Source organism: Vombatus ursinus, unplaced genomic scaffold (assembly GCF_900497805.2).
Source record: "Vombatus ursinus unplaced genomic scaffold, bare-nosed wombat genome assembly UNPS02014794.1, whole genome shotgun sequence".
Taxonomy (NCBI): Eukaryota; Metazoa; Chordata; class Mammalia; order Diprotodontia; family Vombatidae; genus Vombatus; species Vombatus ursinus.
This window is the reverse complement of record NW_020954572.1, coordinates 20,907,585-20,931,015: the sequence shown is the minus strand read 5'-3', so window position 1 is coordinate 20,931,015 and position 23,431 is coordinate 20,907,585. Positions and strand designations below refer to the sequence as shown.

Genomic DNA, 23,431 nt, shown 5'->3' with positions numbered 1-23,431 from the left:
GTTTGAGATGTGGGCATATGATCTGAAATGTCCACTAGGCATCTGAAGATGCTCAGGAGAGATGGATGTGAGAATTGTGCCAGAATCAACAGGGCTTCGCTAGCATGAACGGAGAGGGCTCAAGATTAAACCTACCTACCTACTGACAGAGGATTCCAACGGACTCAAGAGTGTAGATTGACTTTTTTTTCCTTGCAATAGCCAACGCAAGAATTTGTTTTTCATGATTATACGTATGGGGGGGGGGGGTATTAACCTTTCTGGCTTTCTCAGTAGGAGAGACATTAAGGTAGAAGGGAAAGAAGGCTTATTGCTGATGAAAAAATAAACTGGAATAGTCTCTCCAACTGTGGCTTCCAGAGCTGTCCTGTATTCTCATGCTACAAAGTAACATAAATGCAAAGGACAGAGTCAACTACAGGTGTTTATGAGAAAATAAGATTAGATGACTCGGATACAGTATTTAACAGAATAAAAGAATATACTTAGAAATATGGTGCCAGTCACATTCAGCTATAGTAATGGAGGACAAGGGGATAAAGGCTGAGAGTTTCTCTGTATCTTTTTTTTTTTTTTTTTGCCTAGCACTAAAGAAGAAAAAAAAAAAAGTATTGGACTTCACTGCTTCCCTTTTAGCTTTCACATATCTGGAGTCTTCCAGAAGGCATGAGTTTGAAAATTCATACCATTTTAGAGATAATGGGATTACAATATCTTTAACCTCCTACCTACCTAAAAGATCACACGCTTACCTGCACCTCCTTGCTTGGAGGCTAATAATATCAATAACTCACAGCTATATAGTGTTTTACAGTGGGCAAAGTGATGTGCTTGCAACAACACGGTAGAGTTGTAAAAGCACTGTCCCCCCAGACACGCACTAAAATTACCCTAGAACCAGTAAAATAGAATCCCAAAGCCCAGTGGGGCAGAAGGGAAAACAACTCGGTTCTAAATGCCAGGAAAGAGAGTAATTCCATGCTCGCCCTCGTCTGACTGCCGGGGCAACAGCTGTCCAGCTGGGTCCCTTGAAATTCGGAGAAAGGTGGGATAATTAACTAGTCCGCCAATCCCCTTTGCCAGTGACGTCTGCCCTGTTGTCCGATTGGATTTAAAAAAAAAGAGACAAAGGGGTGAGTTGATCGACATTGATTTCGACCAATTACTACAGGAAAGTGGGGCATGACGGGTGAACTCAACTATCAATCGGATTTCGGAGAAGGATACGAAGGCGGGGCTTAGGGGGTTCTGTTTTACGCAGGATAGGCGGGGCTGAAAAGGAGAGGAAGATGGCGGAGTGAGGAGCTGCCATCCCCGCTGCGGCCGCGGCTGCGGCTGCCGGGAACCCGCGGCGGCTGGGGTTGGCTAGCCCCGGTCAGCGGCCGGCTGGTCTTGACAGCTCAGGTAAGCTTGGGAGGAGGACGGATACAGGGGGGCTTCTTCCATAGACTAGGCCGTGGGAAGTGCCCGCTCTGCTCCCTGTTGGGGCCGCCCCTACTGGCCGGGGGGAGAAAGGGCTGATTCCCCCAGCTCGCCTTATCCACTACTTAGTGAATGCCTCCTCCCCCTTCCCACCGCCGCCATTGGCTTGTTCCCGAGAGTCCCATAGTCCCTCCTTCTCTACTCCTTCCATTGGCCCTCATCCGGACGTCTTTCCAACAGCCCACCCCCCCCCTGGACTCTCCCATTGGCTGACACCTAGCCTCCTTTTTCAGCCTCCCGTCATTCTCATTGGCTTGCCCTTGGCTGCTTTTTTATTATCCCGTTCTGTGCCTCCCTGATTGGGCCAAGCTTGGGCGTGTCACGCATCCGCTTTGCCTGTTATTTATTGCGGCCTAAGAGGCTGTTTCCTTCATCTGACCTATTGATTGGAATTATTTTTGCACCTCTAATTAGAATTTCAACCCTTTCTTCCTTTCCCTCCCCCTCTTCCTCTCTGCCCTTCCCCAGTTGATGGGGGATGATTTGATCCTGGCCCCCGCCCTCGTCCCAATGACCTTGAGATTTGTCACCGAGAGGTCACCCAGATGGGTTTGATTCTGGTCCTGTGCAGTGTGGACACCACCCAGGTTTCCCTTATGCGCTGAATATGCAAACTTTTTTTTTCTTTTTCTTTTTTACTATTTTACGCCGTACTCACTTAACTTTAGCACTCTGAAATTCACAACTAGGTTTTTGTCTCAGCGTCAAGGGAATCTGTAGAGTCAGACTTTAGTGAGAGAAGGCGTCAGGTAGTAGATGCAGTGGATAAAGCATTCGTCCTGGAGTCAGCAAGACCTGCATTCAGATCCTGTTTCAGACACATACTAGCCGTGTGACCCTGGGCAAGTCACTTAACATAAGCCTGTTTGCCTCAGTTTCCTCATCTGTAAAATGGGCTGCAGAAGGAATTGACAGACCTCACCAGCAACTTTGCCAAGAAAATTACGTATGGGGTCATGAAGATCTGACAGGTCTGAACAACAGAAACAAATTGAGGGGTGGGCCAAAGGCGTTTTTAAGGGACTTGGTTATATATATTGTGCTAAGTAATTTTGCCATTCTGAGAGTTGTCAGAATGCACTGTGTAACTTGGATTCGATAATAAAATGCAGTTGAGGAAGAATTGAATTTATTATGTAGTAATATTGTTCTGTCACTCTTTGTAGCTACAATACCTTTCCTTCCTCTTGGGCCCCTGCCCCAATCATATGACTTAAAAGGCTTTTGCAGACTCCAGACTGGAGTATAAATGTAGTTTTTCCAATTGAAGTTTATAAACTTTTTTTATTATGTTTTTGACTCTGAACTGATGAACTTTAAAATCAGTCATTTACATTGTTGCAATTGCCTTTTACAAAATAAATTTAATTTGATCCTCATGCCCCTTGGAGGGAATTACGGCTGTTCTCCTCTCTGCAAATAAGGAAGCTGAGACTTAAATAAATTAGGGTAGGTGGGGTAAGTTGTGAGATCACTGGACTAAGTCACCTTAATTCCCTAAATTCCTTAATAGGAAGTCGAGAATGATAGAACTTGCACTCTCTGTCACTGGATTCTGTCAGGAAGTGCTTTGTAAACTATTAAGTTCTGTTATCTTTGTATGGAGTTGTTAAGATACTTGCCCATGGTGACCCAAGATTTAAATCCAGGTCTTTTGACTCCCAAGGCCAGTGCTGTTGTACCTATACAACACAAAACCTTACAAAAAGGTGTTGAAAAGGCTAGATTCTTATTTGTTAATGGGTTTGTATCAGAGGAAAGCTTATGTAAAATAGCCCTTATTTAGAGCTTTTGTCTGTCAGTCAAGACCTGTTTGAACAGACATTTCATAATGTAAGAACATAAATTGTTTAGAACAGTCCCTTGCATGTAGTAGTGTCTTTGTAAGGAATGAAATTATTTCTGAAATTATGTGCTGCAATAGGAAGGTTCTTGTTTCAGCATGGCCTTGAAATACCTAGAAAAGCAGCATTTAGTTATACCCTTAAGTCATTTCTGTGCATTTTTATAAATAATAGATTATTACTCTGTTCAGTCCTTGACCATGAGAATGAATATCAGCTTAGACCCTTTTAGAAGAAAAAAGGAGGATTTGGAGGAAGGAAGAGAAAGCAGGGAAATTTTCTGTCACACTTCTTTGGTCATCATAAAGAGAAATCTTCTAGCATCATTTTTTAGATAAATTCAGTTCAGAGTAAAGAATAAATAATTATCAAGCTGTGATTTTTCTGTGGTATGTGATAATGATTTTTCTTAAGGTAGATTGTTGCATTTTAATAGCTGTGTTGACCCATAAAATGCCAGTAAGGGGTATATTAAAAGCCTTTAAAATTCTGAGATTTTCACTTTTCTTTATCCATAGGTTCCTTATTCTAGACACAATAATTTTCCTACGGTGTTTATGTTGTCCTCATCTTGAATGCAAAACAGAATCCATAAGCTCAGGATTTAGTAGGTAAGTAAAAGTTGAAGTACCATTCCAAATGCTTTTGAACAGCCTCTTAATAGTTCCCTTGAAAAAAAAAATTCCCTTGACAGTTTGCCCTAAGCAAGTATAACAGTTTCTGATGGGCAAGTAAAAAAGATGCAAATTTTATTCAGTTTGCTACCATAAAGCAAGTGGATTGGTAAAAATGTTATATAAATAAGTAAATTTCTGGCTCAGGAAGACTGATGTAAAACCTACTGTTCGTGTGAATATGTTCCTGCAAAATAATTGGTATGTAATGCTTTCTTTGATGACCACATAAGCTATTACATAAAAACTTCTCAGGAAATACATCTGAAGGATTTATAGTTCTTTATGGGCTATATCACATGATGTATATCCTCTGAATTTATCACAAAAGGAAAGTAGTTTTTATGCTTAGAAACTTACTTGAAATATGAATTTCTTAAGGTTTCTGCCCCATCTCCTAATCTAAGAAACAGGCATCATAACTACTGTAGCTAATTCTATGATGTGGACATTGTTTAATATTATAAACTTAATTTGAAAATGAAAAACCTACTACATGAGTTTCATTCATTCATAGAAGGGACCCAAAAAAATGGAAAAATAAACTGTTGGACTAAATCTAAACCAGTTGCCCCTTAAAAATAAGATTACAGTCATTTTGCCCATGTATTAGATTTATATCTTTCCTAGATTATGAAGTCATAGTGTGCAGGAACTATTTTCTGTACAACTCTCCCTATGGTGTTTAGCATACCACATGCAATTAAACAATTCTTATCAGCAGTGCTTTTGGCAACATTATGAAATAGTATTCCAAATCTGTAGTCTGCATAGTAGGGCAAGATGCTTGCATTATTCTGCACAATGAATCATTCTTCCTGTTATTAAAAAAAAAACACAGAACATGGTTCTTAATCTCCTAAGCAGGGTAGTCAAATTGCTTATATCAGTTTTCACTGAAAAGTCCTGTTTTCTTTTTCTTCCATTAAGTCACATTTGTTAATGACATACTCACTTTAACTCTATAGACAGGTGGCTTCAGAGGTGTGGAAGTGAAACTTATTGGACTCCAACTTTATAGGGCATTTTATATCTAGATTCTACATATCTGAATGATAGTTCTTTCCCTTTAATGCTATAGAAATTTGCTTTTCTAACCTTTCTGTTGAGTTCAGGAATTTAATAAAAGTTTGTGGTATACAAAGCGTTGTTTTAGATGCTGAAGGAAATACAAAGGTTCATGAATATAATACACTCTGTTATGGCAGATAAGAAATGTTGGTAAATAATTTAAATATAAAATGGAACCTAGGTATATAAGAGAAGTAGAGGGAAAATTATGAGATTTCTGAATCAGGGACATTTCTATGTGAGAAGATTGGAGGAAAGCTACATGAAGTAAGTGATATTTTTTAGTTGGGCCTTCAGAATGGATAGGATTTTAGCTGGTGGATATTGAGGGGGGAATAAGATTCCAAACATAGGTCAACGGAAAGCATAGGAAGGTAGTACTTGACTGAAGAGTAGGCTATTTAGGAAGTAATAAGAGCTAAAAAACTGGAAAGCTAAATTGTTGCGTGGTGATGGAAGGCATTGAATGCCACTGTGAAGATTTTTACTTTATTTGATAGTCTTTGGTGAATTGTTTGGTTTAGTGCAGTTGGAATACTATTATCCAAGTTGAGTAGATCCAGTCGGCTATTTTGAACAGTTTTGACATATGAGTTTCAAGAATATATTCTGTAAATGAATTTCCATATTTGAGTTATTAATGAATACTCTTACAGTGTTTTAAAGAGTATAAACTTCAGGTTTTATGATTTTGTCTCCACTATTTAGTGTTAGGGCAGCTAGGTGGCACAGTGAATAGAGTGATGGACTTGAAATCAGGAAGACTCATCTTTTTGAATTCAAATCTGGTCACAGACACTTATTAGCTGTGTGACCCTGGACAAGTCACTTAACCCTGTTTGCCTCAGTTTCCTTATCTATAAAATGAACTGGAGAAGGAAATGCAAACCACTCTAGTATCTTTGCCAAGAAAACCCCAAAGGGGAACACAAAGAGTTTGACACAACTGAAGTGTTAAAGATACAGATGCCCTGGGGCAGCCAGGTGGCGCAGTGGATAGATTACCGGCCCTGGAGTCTGGAGGACCTGAGTTCAAATGTGACCTCAGACCAAACACTTGACCCTTACTAGCTGTATGACCCTGAGCAAGTCATGTAACCCCAATTGCATTTAAAAAAAAAAAGATAGAAATGCCCTGGAATCTATGATTTTTTTCATATCTATTATATCTATATTCACATATAATATTTTGATTTGTTGGTTTGGGCAAATAATTTTATTAAAATCAAGATATATTCTTACAAAGGCTTATTTCACCAAATTAAGAAGAATGTAATTTAGGTGTTTTCCCCGTTGCTTTACTGAAATTATAAAACCAGGTATGTTCTCAGAATGATTTTATTTCATGATCAGTTTTGATTTGTTTTTTTAATCCTAAATCACAGTGGATTATTTTATCAGAATTTGACTAGAAAGACTCAGGTTCTGACTTGAATCAGTTGTTTTGGTGGAAGGTACAACGAATTCTTGTTACCAGATCAGGTTTTTAGCTACATATGAAATACAGCAAATTATAATTATGAATTATTTATTAGATAACAATAATGCACTGGATTCTTTGCAGAATATAAAGTTGGATTATGAAAGAATGTCTTCCCTGTTGAATTATGTAATTATTCATACAGAAATGAGGAAAATTTTAGAGGTTATACAAGAGTGAAGACAGTAATACCATTTCTGGGAAGATCCTATGCTATTAATTAGGTTGATGCTTGAAAGCATTACCTATGGAAAAAGAAAACCTATTTTTCCTTTTATACCAGATTTTCTTTAGAAGTCTTTTATATTGTAAGGGTAATAGATGCCTTGTTTGCTTCAGGAATCATTTGCAACCTATTCCCGTCAAGTGTATAAGAAGAAGGTTAGAGGAAAATGTTTCTTTCTCCAATCATATTTTCTTTACCTTCTTTCACTCATCCAATTTTCATGTATTCAACCACCTATAGGAAACCTAACTGTAGCATTGCTACCTTTCTCTTTCCTTTCTGCATTTACATAACCTGAGAAAAAGAATTTGCCAATTCTTAAATAGAGAAAGGTAATCTTTCTCTAAAGTGGGGTTGAGAGCAAAAACACAGAATAATGATAGTAGGAACGGGAAACTGCTCAGAGGCTGATTTTAACCTCTTGTGTTTTCAGGATATTTGTATGTTGAGGCTAAGTCTAGGGATTAAAGACAGTGTCACAGTAAATTGGGCATATGACTCAAACCATAGCCGTAACTGCTTATACAAAGTATAATGCAGAAGGGGGAATGGGCCCTTTCAGAGATCAATGTTGAATCTTGTTAAGTTACCTTGTAGAAATTCAAGCAAACAAATCATTAACTTCTTATGGTGATCTGCAAAGATTAAAGGATTTAATGTGATTTTTGGAAACTGGGATTCTTGATTGGGAACTGCCAGTATGAAAGCTTATTTTGACTTCAAAGTAGAGCTCATTTGGTGTGGCATGTATCGTTGCAGACTGCCATTGTGCCAGAGGTAAAGATTTCTTCTGCTGGCAGTCTTTATACAATTTGACCTCATTTCAGAGAACCCTTTACAAGTTATGTGCCCAAATCACCTCCCTCCCATCTTCTATCACAGTCAGAATTTTCTTACCTCAAAAATATCCCCAAGTCTCTTTTCCCCCCTTCTTCAGTAGTTAATTCCCTAACACTAATAGCTACCAGCTTCTGTTGTTTCCCACTTTTAATGAATCCTCATGAGATATACTTTTTCTTTGTGTCTTACAGGTTCTTTAGAAGAAAAAAGACATTCATTTGAATCATTCTGTAGGTATCTCTGCATTTCATTTTGGGGAAATCTAACTTAATAATAAATCATTGATCCAGGTTCAGTTTTACCCTCCTTCCAGTTCATTGCATGACCCAGAACAAGTTCTTTTTGATGTCTTTGTTTCCCCATGTGTACAATGAGGATAATAATAATTTTTACTTGCTTATTACCTCATTAGGCTGTTGTGGGAATTAATGAGGTCGTGTCTTTGAAATGGAGTTTCTCGGGGGTATAGTACCAGGCAGGCGCATAACAATTAACAGTTTATAATCATTTTATAACTCACTGTTTTGTACTTTAAGCAGATACCAATGTCATTCCCATTTTAGGTTAATCTATTAAATAAATAGGCTGTTTGAACTATTTCTTGTAAATTGCTAGTCTTGCGTAGGGTGTGACTACTCTTTGCAGAACCCCTAAATCAGGAACTGGCAGCACAAATTGAAATATGAAATGTGATATTTTTCAGTATCAAGTCCTAGAGGTTCTTGTGACTTACATGTGTTTCTTATATAAAATTAGTATTGCATTATACCATTGAAAGTTAATGACAGTCATTTCCCTTTTCTCTCATTCCTAGTAATTATGGTTTAGATAGTTGTTTTTCCTTTTAGGAAATAGCTTTTATCTATTTGCACTTGCTTGTGTTATTTATGTATATTTCATATGTGACTGAGTGTCGAAGCTGGACGCTTCAATTTGAAAGTCAGAATCAGACAACACAAGACTATATAGATTGTCATGACAAAACTGTGTCAGGAACCACAGAAAACAAAAGCAAAATACATCTTGCAGAAGGGATTTTTTAGTCTCTTGCCTGTAGGAATGTTCCACAGCGTAGGAGGAAGAGAATATGGGAAACTAGCTTTTGTAGGCTTTGAATTAGCCCAGGTAAGCTCTGGCTAATTAATGAAGGAGTCTTGCAGCCCAGAGATGATTAGTCATTTCAACTACTGGATTGTCAGCATCCCAAAGAATTCCACAAACCTGCACCCAGCCTGCTCTTGCCTTTCATCTCACCCACCCACTGCGCTTCTTACTGGATTTGCACATTTTCCTCAGGAGTCTTCCATAATTCTCAGGTTTTTTCCCCTAGGCTATTATAGTAGGCTTCAGTGTATATATTTGTAATAGTCTAAAGACCAAACAGAGGCAGCTAGGTGGCTCAGTGGGTAGAGCACTGGGGCTGGAGTCAGGAAGACCTGAGTTCAGATGTGGCCTCAGACACTTGCTATCTGTGTGACCCTAGACAAGTTACTTAACGCTATTTGCCTTAATTCGCTGGAGAAGGAAATTGCAAACCGCTTAAGTATCTTTGCCAAGAAAACCCCAAATGGGGTCACAGTCAGACACCACTGAATAAAGACCAAATAGGGGCTTTAAAATTAGCTAATTAATTAGGATCCTTGTTATAGTTTAGAAAGTTATGTGTCCAGATTTCCCTTCCATACCTCCTGGACCCAAACTCCCTTCTCTGGGCCCTGCTTGCCATGTATGTGTTGTGCTGCCTAAGAGGAGTGTGTAGACCACAAAAAGAAAGAATTTATTCATACCAAAATATTTAAAGCAGGACTTTTGTCCTGTAGCATTTAGCACAATGCCTCGCACATAGTAGGCACTTAAATATTTATTGATTTTTATTTTTTAATTTTATAGTAGCAAAGACCTGGAAACAAATCAAATGGCCATTGACTGGGGAATGGCTGAATAGGTTGTGGATCACGAATATGACTGTGTAAAGAATAGATATGATAAATGCACAGAAGCATGGAGAGACTTAAATGGAATGGCATAAAGTGAAGTAAATAAAACCAAGGAAGCAATATGCACTTACAGTAACAACATTGACAGGGGGAAGAAGAACAGCCTAGCCTGGCTTCAACAGAAGGCCCACCGACCTGTCTTCCATGTCAGGGTGGGGAGTGTGGGGGGGTGAATGTATCCACCATCAGACTTTCTCAATATGCTGGTTTTTCTGAACTTTTTTTACCTTTTTATTCTTTGTTGTGAGGGATAACGTTCTGGGAGGGGAGGGGATCCATTGGGAAAATGTGAGGGATGTTATTAAAAAAAAGTTTTCAGTAACATTTTTTTTTTTTAAAGAAGAATGTGCTTAGTAAATTTCTTTCATTCCTTTTTCTGCCTTTGTACAGTAATTAATGTGCCAGTCTGATGATATTTATTAAGCACTTACTGTGTACCAGGCACTGTGCTGGTGCTGGAACACAAAATCAAAAGTGAGAGAGCCCTTTCAACACAAGACACACAGGGTATTGGGAGCCAGGAATAAAGTAAAAGACTAAAAAGAAATCACTCTTGCTCTCAAGGAGGTTACATTTTATTGATATTGACATGTAAATAAGGAATTTACATTTTATTATGGATGTAGGAAAGTAAATAAAACTATATAAAGATGTAATCATTAGGTAGTATTTATGTGCAAAATACTTTACACAATTACTCTAGGGGTCTTAATCTGGTGCAAATTTATATTCTTAAAATCAGTTTAATAGTTTCAGACACATTAAAACTATTAGACACAAAATGCTTTTTCAAAACAGTATTTTTGCAAGGACAATAAGGTAGGGTAAAATAAATAAGTCAAAAGAGGGGAAGAAGGAAGAAGTGATTCTGGACTTTATTATGTTTATATATAGTTTCCAGGAAGACTTGGTATTGCTTCCAGAAGTGTATAACTACAGTAGCTGGGTTGGGGTAAAATAGGTAAGGATTGGATTGAGTAAAACCATTTCCTTAAGGTGGTACATTCACAGGCTCTAGAAGATGATGTTTTGTTTTGTTTTTTAATTTGATCTCTTTTATTTTTACATTGCCTTTATTTCAAAATATATTCCCCAAGCCAGTGAACCATCCCTTGTAACAAAACAAAAAAGAAAGAAGGGGGAGAAAAGCAATTCAGCAAAACTAGTCAACACGTCGCCAAATGTGGCGATGTAGGGGATGCTACACTCCCATAACCCCACACCCCCATCTCTGCAAAGAAGAGAGGGAGGTGCATTTTCTTATCTTTTCTTCTGGGCTGAGCCCAGTTGTTATAATTACACAGATGCAGTCTTAGGTTTTTGGATTTTCCATTTACATTGTCGTCCTTATGTATATGCTTTCCTGGTTCTTGCTTTACTTTGTGTACATGTATGTAAGTCTTTCCATGCTTCTCTAAATATATGATCATATTTTTCCTTTAAGTGTGTTTTAATTTTTTGGCCTTGCATGCAGAAACATGGACTCATTCTTCAGCAGAGGTATAAACAGAGCTCTGTTTAGTTAACCTTGTAAAACTGGCTTGCTACTTTGTCACTAATTGTGTCACATGTAAATCACCTTTAAGGTTGGTTTCAGATGGAACTGATTTCAAGTCCTATGCATGAGATAGAGAATGTTGCAATTGCTAGAGGAAGGCATAAAATAGCATGTGTTTCATAGATTCAGGGATTAAATATGGAATTGTGTATACCTTTAGGAAGTAGGTACCACATTTTCTTCTCTTGGACTTTGTTAAAGAACACTGTTTTCTCACTGTTTTCTGGTTTGCAGCTGAACTGGAGTAGATCTAGACTTTTGGAGGTAATAGACCTTAGAAGTAATTTAGTCTGAACCTCCACCCAATGCAAATGCTTTCTAATATCCTTTCTTTGTAGCCAAGCTTGATCATTATAATTTTGCATTATTCAGTTTCATTTGCTTTGTTCTTAGAAACATTTAGATTGTTGCAGTGATCATCCATATTGTTTTGCTGGTTCTATAATTCATGCGTCAAGGACATCCTTGATGAAAGTATGAAATGGGAGTGGGCAGACTTTCACAATTAAATCCTATAGCACACTGTTATCTTTAAACCCATCTAACTGATAGAAAGATGCACAGAATACAAAATTCCATTGTTTATTTTTTATCAACTTTTTAAAAGCATTTAACTTGGTAGAACAAAGTGCAGTTTTAACAACTAGCTTCCGACAAGTTTTCTCTCATGGATAGGTAAAAATCATATGATTATAGATTGACAGCTTAAAGACGCCTTGTAGTTCAACCCCACCCCCATCCTCCCTTCATTTCACAGAAGATTTGAGCTTAGAGAGGTTGTGATTTGTCCAGGGTTACACAGGTAGTAATTGGCTGAGCTGGAAATTAAATGGAAGTCCTCTGCTCCAAAGCCAGTACTTTTTAAGAGTATTACACCATACTGTTTCCATCAATCACATAAATTCCTTGAAAGATAAAATAAGATAGTGTTGTTTGGTGGTCCTTTTACTATGAATATTAAACCAGGCATAAAAAACAAGAAGATATGTGCTCTTCCAAAGTATTTTCCACTGTCATGGAGGATGTCCATTTTGTAATAGAAGGTGAATTCCCCGTAGATAGGAAAGTTCTTCATAATCTCCTTTTTCTGAATGATGTTATTATGATTATAACAAACTCAAAAATGTTGAACAGGGTCTTAAATTATAAACCCATGAGTTCAATCTAGTAATCCATATAGGAAAACCAGAAAGTGGGAAGAGTGCCTATTACCCAGATTGTAGTATGCAGTTAGTTGGATAGTAGAACTGGGCTGTTGGTACCCGGCATATACAGAGAGACCCTAAGTTGGGCCCAGAATTAAGAGGAAAAGAGTGTTTTAGGTTTAATTTGGGAAATTATTGATGTATTCATGCTTATAATTTGTGGATATGTCTGTAAATGTATGAATATTTTCTATAACTACTTAGTTGCTTTTCTACAAGTAACATTTTGTTTACTATTTTGGCAGTATTGGGGTGGGGGGAGTGTTTTGTTATAGAAATAAATCTTTACCAGTGAAATAAGCTCAAACTGAAATAATCATCCTACTTTTCTTTTCTGTTTTTAGATCCTTCACTGTTTTCTCAGGTGATCCTGCTTCTTTTATGTAACTGCAGTCCTTGGTCTTGACATGTGGATCTATCTCCTCTCTACTTTAACTCCATGGACCAGAATGGAAAAAATTTCTTCACTTCGTGTTCCACTTCTCAAATACAGCACCTTTAGCTTGTTAGGTGGCTTCCTCCTTGGTGCCGTCTGGCTGGCATCATGCCAATTCTTCCAGGGAAAAAGAAGCAATTGATGTTGGTACTCAGCTATTTGCTTAGATGAGAGAAGGGATCTTTTTTTTTTTCCCCCAAATTGAAGCATAATATTTAAATTATTGTCAGGTGTTTAGATGGTGGCATTTGTGAGTTCTTTGCCCTTTATGCTTTACAAGAATACACAGTAAGAAGTCAAAATGTCTGCAGGGGCTACTTGTATCCTGTTGGAACTAGCATAAAATTACACATATGCATAATTACAGCAAGAAAACTTATATTTCAATACAAGAAAGTACACTTCAGTTCTGAATTGTAATTAATTCCATTACATATATTTCTCAATCCAGAACAAAGGGCCAACTTTGTAGATACTCCAGTGACATGGTAAGTAAAGCAGCTGTGTACAGTACGATGTCCCTGCATTTTTTATGTGTATGAAGAAAACATGTTCTTTGAACAAAGATATTTCTGCATGGGTATATCCACATTTATCAGTGAGAAGAAAGATTTCTTCCAAGAACAAAGCCTGGCTGCCTTGTCTCTTCCCCTGGTAGCACTTGGTTGCTTCATACCATTTTAAGATGTTTTTCCATTTTCACAAGAAAGGAGCAGGTTGTACAGAAGCAGACCTCATAAATGCATTCCTGGGTCCGTTGGAAAACAGTTTTCGTTGACTTTTGACTAAACAAAGGACAAAAAGTTTTGATCTTACCAAGAATGGGGGCTCTCTTGTGCATATATATGGCTTGATGTCACCTTTTTTCCTTGTGGAGTGTTATGGGACATTCTGGAGTTGGCTTTTCATATTGCTGTGGCTAAGAGTGAACCAAAACAAGGCATCTGCCATTGGATACTCAGAATACCAGATCAAACCCATAGTTGGCTATGAATATAGCAGAATGGAAAAAGAGTGGGAGTAGGAAAGAAAAATATTTTTTTCCCCATACAACTTCAACCTGAGAGACAAAAAGCAGAAATACTTTGTGCAGCTCGCTTGGACTGACATATTTGCATGACATTCTGTATCTTCATCCCTTGCAGTGTCATGGGAACATTATCCTTCAATTCAGGATGGCTACGAGAGTGATATCCATTGGTGAAACTGAAGCATCTCACCAGAGAGTGAGCCTCAATATAATGTCCATCAACCTTGGCTTGAGGCAGGATGAACTTAGGTCTGGAAGAAATTTAGCAACTATATTCTGTCCCCCGTCCTTCCCGCCCTCCCACCCCCCCAAAAAATTCCACAGAATAGTTTCATATCTAGATTAGGCAACAGATATGGAATAGCTTGTTTTCCTCTTACTAAGGGGAAAAAACCCAACACTACCCTTGGGAGCTGAAATCCTTCCTCGCTCCTATACCTGAGATGCACAGCAGAGTTTGGGATGACGTGTTACTAGTACAGGAGAACATCTGCCCTCTTTTATTTGTTATCTTACAGTACTAGAGAAATCAACGTAAAACTTGTCAAATATTAAGGCCATATGTTGTATCTTTGTGTTTTGGGGAATATGCACATCCAGAGCCCTGGTATGATGCTGGAGTAAAGAGCCTGGATTCAGACTGCTCTGCCCAGATAGAATTTTGTTAAAGACAAGAATTGCCAGAATGGAATGTTATCCTTTGATGAATAGTAGGTCTTAGCCGATGGGAATTGAAATCTAAATCAAATTGTCTTTTAGGGGGAAAGAAGTTTTAGATAAAGTATGATTTTAAAAGGGTAATGAGTAAGATTGGCTAGTAGTAAAGTACACCATTCTCAACGTCTTGGTGCAATTTTAAGTTTTAATAGCTTAAAGCTCCACTAAGACTTCTGGGATACCCTGTATAAGTTAGTCATGTCTTTTGAAAGTTGTATGTTTATAGTAGTTAGAAATCTTTCACTTCAGTTAGGCAGACCTCCCAGTCACTTGTTTATTTTTTATTTGTTACTACTGCTCTGTAAAGATAAAGACCAGTGTTGTTGGGGAAACTCCTTACTAAAGGGGTCACTACAGGTGCCACCAAGATGTTGAGAAAGAGTTTAAATCTTGTTTCTCTGCCATTCCCTTTAATGTCTTATTATTGGTAGCCTTTCTGGCAGGCAGCAGGGCCATCCTATTCTCCTTACCTCCTCTGTCAAACTTGCAACAGATCCATTCTGGCCCATTGGTGCTTCAGGCATCAGATCTACTTTTTTAGATCCCTTAGAGTTCTCTGAATTCATAGCCAATAAGTTAACTGTTTAATGTTTCCCTGAAATAGACTCCTGCCTTATTTACAACTGTCACAAAAATCTCATTACAACCAAAATTTGGTCATGATCAGTTGTTTCAGCCTTATACTCTCTTAAGACACCCTCTTTATTTCTTTTCTGCCTGTCTTTATGCAGTTTCCTTCCTGGCTGTGGTTTTAGGCAGCACCCTCTATGGCCTATTGCTAAACCTTCTCTTCTTCCAGTCCTCCTTGTTGGTCAGAAATTTTCCTTTTTGAAAAGTTAAAACAAATAAACATGGGATATGTGCAATAATTACATATATATACATATATATTTTAATACTTGTGGACAAAATAATGTTACAAGTTGTTTGAGAACAACAAAATCACCAATGTCTTCCATTTTGATATTATGTATAGTTTCATAAGCATTAATGCTTTGTAGCAAAATGTAGTGCCATGTTAGGGGCCAGTGCATGAGCCTAGTAGTAATTTTAGAATTAAAAATGAATTCTTTATAATAATAACCAATAGTATAACAAAAAATGGAAAATATAAAAATTTCCTTTTTTCTTAAAATTCTGAACCTGTATCTTCTCCCTGGGGAAAAGTGACAGACTAAAAGGGCTAGTTTAGAAATAGAATTATTTTGGGCCTTGAAGAATATGTGTGGGGATGTTTTGATTTCATATAATGTTGAAGTATTCTACACCTAATGTGACAGTGTCCTATCTGAACCACAAACTAAACTATGGACAACCACCCCCCACCCACACTCCCTCCAAGGTAGTGCTCCTGCATTGTGTTTCTTGTGTGGAGTGAAGTTATTCTTCCTGCGTCCTTGTATGGTTATGTCTAATAGCTTAATCCTGTTTCATTTCTGTATGTAGACATTCTCTGCATCAAGGAACCACAGTACAATTTAAATATCTTAATTGGATATTCTCGTCAGCCTCACATGAAGTGCTCTGTTAACTCAAGGGTAGTCTGTAGACTGTTTTACATTTCCTGTCTGCAGGTCACTGTCTCTGCGTTGTGTCAAGAAACCCTTGTAAATGTTAGAGAGAGTCAGAGTATTTGTTTAAGGCTATCCCCACTTCTTAATCATCTGTGGGGTTTGGTTTGGTTTTTTAATGTGGTTTTCTTGCTATCTCTTTTGCTTGATTTATATTTTGAGAATTGGGTGTCTAGGTAGATAGAACCTTGATAGGTTGCTACATTAGTGAGAAATAAAAGAAAGCATTTGCTTTTGTTGGCGGTATGCATTTTAAAGCTGTATCTTTCAGACTTGTACATGTCCCCTTTTCCCTGCCTTCCCAGAAGAAGTAAACAGTTTTGTCACTCACAGGATAGTTCATCTTTCTCTGGTAAAGCAATTCCTGTCTGTAAATGGCGTCCTTGAGGAATTGGACAAGGTGGTTTTTCTGAAGTGATTTGAGGGTCCAAGACTCAGATAATCCAGGTTTTATAAAACACGGACTCTGCAAATAGTAAGTAATGTGAGAGCACACGACGCTGCATGAGCAAACAGCTTGGAGTAAGTAGGAGGCCCTTCTGTAGCAGTTCTCTAGGGACCAGGTTCAGGTTCTATTAGTCTAGACTCAAGTAGTTATACCTTTGATTCAAGTAGTACAGTGCTTAGGAGAATCCGCTTCTAAAAAAAAAAAATACCTCTGAAACAGGAATGCAAAATAGCACAGTATGCAGGGGGAATGCCCCTGATGCAACAAAGCCATAAAATGATTTAATAATTTTTAAAGGACAAAACTTTAGTAGCAATAACTGTTTTGCATGTAGTAGTAACTAACTTGAATTAGCAAACCTGTATAGTAAAGTTAAGTTACCACTCAAGTTTGTGGTGCGTGGTGCTCAGTCCTTGACAGAGCTGTATGAAAGGAAACTGTTTTAGGTAGATGATACACATAAAAGATGCTCTTTTCCTTCCTTTGAGAAGAGGGGTGTGTGTGTGTGTGTGTGTGTGTGTGTGTGTGTGTGTGTGTGTTTTGGATAGAGGGAGAGAGACATTTCGATATGTGAGGCTGAAAGCCCCATTTGTTTTCCCAGGTAGCAGGAGGGAGCTGTTGAAGTGAACTCTTTCTGGGAGGCAGATTGGAGTCTCACCAATGCATTCCAAGTAGATTTTCTATTTGAGACTTTACTTTGAGGGCAGCTCCTCCATAACAGATTTTTTTTTTCTTTCTCCTCTTGTTTCCTAAATTCATTCTTTTTTTAGGATTAAGAAAAAAGCTTAAACGTAGTGTTTGCATTTTCTCTATTCGTGGTTAAGAAAGCTCTTGGTAACACTTCTGAGAAAGACTTTATGTATGTGAATTTCTCTTTTTTTGTTTTTGACCATATTTTCAATGGAGGAGTGGCCGGAGCCATGGCCTTTGACAGCTTTATCCTCCAATATAGAAAACCATTCCACCTCCTAATTGTAGTTGGCACACTGTCCCAGTTTAGGAGCCAAGACAGAGCAGTGGGGACCGAGACAATTTTTCCGTTATCTCATACCACTTGTACATGTGGATAATTCATTTTGGTCGTCTAGTGCCTGGAAAATAAGTACATCTCTGCATAAACTAGTCGTAAATTCCCTTGGTTCATGATGTTCAATTATATGCCTATATGTGAACCCAGGAGAAAAAATACAAGGTAGATGGGGCAGAGCCAAGAAAGTCATGCCTTTGAACATAATACACTTATTTGGTGATCCTAGAAGATAAGAAAACTGTGTTTATAGAATAACCAACCGTCCCTCAACTCACAAAAGGGAATGCACTGTATTAGGTTCCTTTTGGTCTTTCTTCAGTGTGTACCACAGTGTCACCATTAGACACATTGGAATAGCCAAGTAATTTTGAGATATCTGGCTTGGTCACAGGTGTACATTTATGCTATATAAAGGACTTTGTAGAACAGCCACATTAAATATAGATCTAAATGCTAAAATTGACGTACCCAGTGCATGGATGGTATCCAGATAAGCTTATTATATGCAAGGTTGTAGGCATCATCTTTTTGTGTAGGTTTCACACTGATGGATGAGCTCTTATTAAATATGAAGTGTGCACTTACAATATGCTAGGCACTATGCAAAATAGGGTGGGATCTTTGCCCTTGAGGAGTTTACGTTCTCTTGGTGCTGCTGGTAAAGGCAAATGGCCTCTAGTTTGTTTAGAACATGCTTGGCTGTCAGAATAATCTTGGCCCAAAGGATCACTTGTCACAACAGTTTTTAGAAGGAGGGCAACACCAAATTTTAAGGCATTGTAGATTTAACTAATTTACATTGTACTAGCTATGCTATTAATAAATTTTTCCAGGGTATGTGTGGGGTGAGAGGGTAAGGAGTGATGTATAGGTAATTTTCTTTAGTGTTAGTAAAAGAAACCACTCGACTCAATAGGGCCTCCACAACATACCACCTTTGTCTTTTCATGGTGTACCCGTCACAAAGTTGGCCAGAAAAATCCATAATAAATAAGGCTGAATATTTCCTTTTCTTAATAATGGCTCTTATTTCTGCTACTATATCATTCCCACCCTTAACAGAATAGATTTGCATACCAGTCTCCCCTGTACCAGTGTGAAATGATCCTAAATTTTACCTTTTTATTTGCTGGTTTTGTACTTCCATTCAAAAACATCATAGGAATAGACATATGGAGAACTTAATTAAAATAGTCATATCTTTTTTCTAAAAGTTTCCAGGTTTTCTGTCTTTCAGTTGCAATATTTCAGTGAAAATAAATTGCATGTACCCTAGCTAAGCCCCATAATCCCTCTGAATCAAGAGGTTTTGTTTTGCATGAACTTGGGTCTGATTAAGAGGCCTTAGGTAAAAATGCATGCTGATCATATAAACAATAATAGCACAAAGCCCACAATCCTAGTCCTGTAGAGCTAGAGTCCTAATTATGCATGATTGAAAATGTCTAGTGTCATATAATTACTAGAAAACTGATATATGCGTTTATATATAACAAAGCAATAGTAACTGTTAAATGAATAGCTTGAATTTACTGCTTGAAACCTCAGTTCTTGTTTCTCTTAAAAAGATGGTTTGCCTCCATCAATAAAGGGAGGTTAGATAAGAAAACAGGGACAGCAGCATGACACTTGGGCTGTTTGGAAGAGGGAGTAGCAGAACTCACCTTTCTTTTTAACCTCTTACCTGATTTATATTAGTCCCCTAAGCATGTTTTTTTAAAATAACAGGGCACGCACTAAGAAGCATGTTGTGTCAATGAATGATTTCTTAGTTGCCTCAACTGTAGCAATCAGAAAGGTGCAGAGTTTCAGAAAGAGTAAGGGTAAGTGAGGCCCAACTGTACTATAGAAAGTAATAACTGGGTCTGTTAAACACGGCAAAAGTGGCCTGAGTGTAAGCCCAGTAAAACTAGTCCTTTGGAGGTGAATAAAATCAATAAGCACAGTGCACACATTTCAGGTGTTCAGTAGCTTTTTAATACAGTATTTTTAGGTAATTTTAGCCACTTAGGCAGCTGTACTGAATTGTACTGGTGTCAACCAGCAATAATGGCTCCCTGCAGCAAAGGAGACTTCCACTTTGCAGGAATTGACCTGAAAATATTGTTGTATCTGTGATGTTATTTCTCTTTAGTTATGTTGATGCATTTTTTAATATATGTGACTTGAAATAGATTTTTAGAGCCAGAGACACAAAATTATTTACCCTTAATGGTCTGATCAGTCAGTCCAATTAAGCTCCGTAAAGTACTCTTGCCCTTCAAGGTGAGTTTATACATCTTCATTTCATTAAATAGATTTTCCACTAACTTCTTTATGTAGGGAGAAAAAAATTAGATGCTCTTCAATTTTAACACTTCAGAATGTTGGGAAATAAAGATTCTTCTGGGGCTTTTGGTGTAACCCCTAGAAGTATATGTGATAATAGCAAACAAGACAAGAATCATCTACTGAAAGCCAAAGAGGTGACAATAAACTTATAATTCTTCCCACAAAGGTTTTACCTCTTAAATTAGCATAACCTCACTTTAGGGCTTACCTTGACATTGTTGGGAAAACTCCATCTTCCAAGTTAAAGGATAAAAGTAACCTTCAAATGGTTCAGAATTGAACTGCTCAGTTCATATTTAGCAAGTTTATTCCCAGTACCTATTGGGAAAATAAAGCTTTACCAAGCCTCTTTACAGTTTTTCTCTTAGCCACTTATTGATAGAATATCTGTGAAATCAAGTTGGAAAATTAAATGTTTATTGATTTTGGCTTAAGAATACAGTAACCATCAACCTTCATTAACCTACTTCTTTTATCTTAAAATTTATCAAGAAACTCTTAAACTTTTAGAAATACTCTTTAAAAGCAAAAGCTCATAAACAGAAGGCCTTTCTTCTAAATGAGATCTCCCTGGAAAACAAAGGCTTATATGTGCTGCGCCATTGTTGAGATGTTGGGTTGTTTTGTTTTTTTCCAGCGGTGGGGAGAAATATCCAAAATAAATGAAAAGAAACTGGAGCCGTGCATGGTAATCTTCCATCCTAAGTAACTGTACTATTCCTGAAGCTGCTTTTAAATTGTTTGACTCTTCTATGTAAAATAAATAATTTGGCATTAGATTAGAAAGGCCCAATGCTGAAGAGCTCACTTCACATACTCTTATGTTGTCTTTAGTGCAGGAAAGATTGTTTACTTAATGTATGCACATGCAGCACTGTAATGTAATCTCTCTACTCCATTGCAGTTATTCTATTTTATAAGTTAATATTGTTAGAATTTCATACCTGAAATTTTGGAAAAGGCAGCTTGCTGTTATATCTATGCATCTTTAGGGTTTGAATGAGAGATTTTATTCTTTTGATGGTGTAAAGAGCAACTTTTTAAAAACCTAAGTTGGAAACTCTGCAACTATGTATAAAACTTTTGGGGTTTGTTTTTGGTTTTTAGCAATAAAGCAGCATGGGCTGAGAACGCACTGAAACTTGACTCTGTGTCATTTGTTACTCAGAATGGGTACCTGCAGTAGTTCTACATATGATTGTGAAAAGGTGAGGTGGGAGCTTTGGAAAATGGAAGAGTCAGAAGAAAGGGATAAGATGACTCAAAGAATGGAATATATTTACAAACAGACCTTATCTCTTCTTCCCTCCCGCATAATTCCACTCTTTAGACTTCCCCGTTGCAGTCAAGGATTCTACCATCCTTGATATCCAAGCTTCCCCATCTCTGGCTGACTTGCTTCCAGCTACATATCCAATCTGTTGATGAAGCTAGGTGGTAGCACAGTGGATAGAGCTCTGGGACCTAGACTCGAAAACTCAAGTTCAAATACGGCCTCAGGTACTGTGTGACCAGCTGCCTGACCTGGGCAAGTCTCTGCTTCAGTTTCCTCATCTTTAAAGAAGGGGATAAAAGCGCTTACCTCACGGGGTTGTTGGTGAGGATTAAGTGAGAATATTTGTAAAGCGCTTATGGTGCCTGGTATATAGTAAATATCCTATAAATGCTTAAGCCCTTCCCTTGTTGAACATGTCATTTTCAACTTCACAATCTCTCTCCTATATGTCCATTTCCACTCAGCCAGGAGATTGGTATAGGCCTTCCTCATCCCTGGACTAAAGCAGTAGCCTTCTTGGTCCCCTTGTATGTCTCTTCCTGCTCCAGTCTATCACCTGCTCAGGGGCCAAAATAATTTTCCTAAAGCGCAGGTCTGACTCACCCCCCTACCTAATGAACTCCAGCGGCTCCCTGTCACCACTAGGATCAAATACCTCATGATGTTTGGCTTTTAAAGCACTTCACAACCCCTCTACCTTTTTTATCTTATACTTTACTCTCCAATCCACTTGTTCAGACCTTGTTACTCCTTGAACATGACACTCCATCCCACTTGACTATGCCTGTCCCGGAAGCTGAGAACGCTCTTCCTTCTTACCTCTGCCTGTGGTGTTCCCTGGCTTCTATCGAAACGTAAGTTCAACCCTTTAACCCAGCAATACCACTTCTAGGTCTGTATCCCAAAGAGATCATACAAATGGGAAAAGGACCCATGTGTACAAAAATATATTTATAGCAGCTCTTTTTGTGGTGGCAAAGAATTGGAAATTGAGGGGATGCCCATCAGTTGGGGAATGGCTGAACAAGCTGTGATATATGAATATAATGGAATACTATTATGCTGTAACAAATGATGAGCAGGCAGACTTCAGAAAAACCTGGAAAGACTTAGGTGAACTGGTGCTGAGTGAAGTGAGCAGAACCAGGAGATGTTGTACATAGTAATAGTCACATTATGCGATGACTAAGTTTGATAGACTGATCTCTTCTTAGCAATGCAAGGATCTAAGACAACTCCAAAAGATTCATAATGGAAAATGCTGTGCACATCTAGAAAAAGAACTATGGTGTCTGAATGCAGGTGGAAGAATACTATTTGCTCTCTTTTTTTGTTCTTTCTCATGGTTTCTCCCATTGGTTCTAATTCTTCTTCACAACATGACTAATGTGAAAATATGTTAATAGGAATGTATATGTTGAGCCTATATCAATTTACACACCATCTTGGAGAGGAGGGAGGGGAGAGATGGGGAGAAAATTTGGAACTCAAAAACTAAAAATAAATATTTATTTAAAAAAAAACTAACAGGGGCAGCTAGGTGGTGCAGTGGATAGAGCACCGGCCCTGAAGTAAGGAGGACCTGAGTTCAAATCCGGCCTCAGACCAAACACTTGACACTTAACTAGCTGTGTGACCCTGGGCCTTAACCCCAATTGCCTAAGCCAAAAAAAAAAAAAAACCAATTTGTAAAGTTATTTGTTAAGATCATTAAGCATAATAAAAGAAAGAGAAAATATAGCTATCTCTCAATTTACAGAATAGTTATGTGCCTGAAAAAAATTACTAGACAGTGAAATTCTGATTATTGAACTTGTTTTCTCATTAACTATTAGATTGTAAGCTCCTTGAGAGTATATCTTCATTTTTCATCCTTGTATCTTCAATACCCATCACAGTGCCTTGAATATAATTGGGGTTTAATAGATGTTTAATAGATCTTAAAAAATTGGGGTTTAATAGATTTTTATAGTTTAATAGATCTTAAAAAAAAAAAAGACTAAGCTTACATCCTACCTTCGAAGCTTTTCTTGGTTCCCCACCCCCCACCCCACCTCACTCCCATGGCTAGTACCTTCCCTCTGAGATTTCCTACCATTTACATTGTATATATCTTGTATATACATTGTATGTTGTGTCTCCCATTAGAATGTAAGCCTGAAGGCAGGGACCATGTTTTTACCATTCTCTGTAACTCCAGAATGTGCCTGGCACA

The 23,431-nt window shown here is 37.9% G+C and overlaps 1 long non-coding RNA gene across 1 annotated transcript; it reads left to right on the top strand.

Annotated features, from left to right (window-relative positions):
* The first annotated feature begins 1,309 nt into the window (after nucleotides 1–1,309).
* Nucleotides 1,310–21,081, top strand: LOC114048795. The gene is made up of 4 exons (XR_003569805.1): nucleotides 1,310–1,404; nucleotides 3,845–3,937; nucleotides 7,809–7,847; nucleotides 12,722–21,081. It is a non-coding gene; the product is annotated as an uncharacterized LOC114048795 (long non-coding RNA).
* Nucleotides 21,082–23,431: the final 2,350 nt, after the last annotated feature.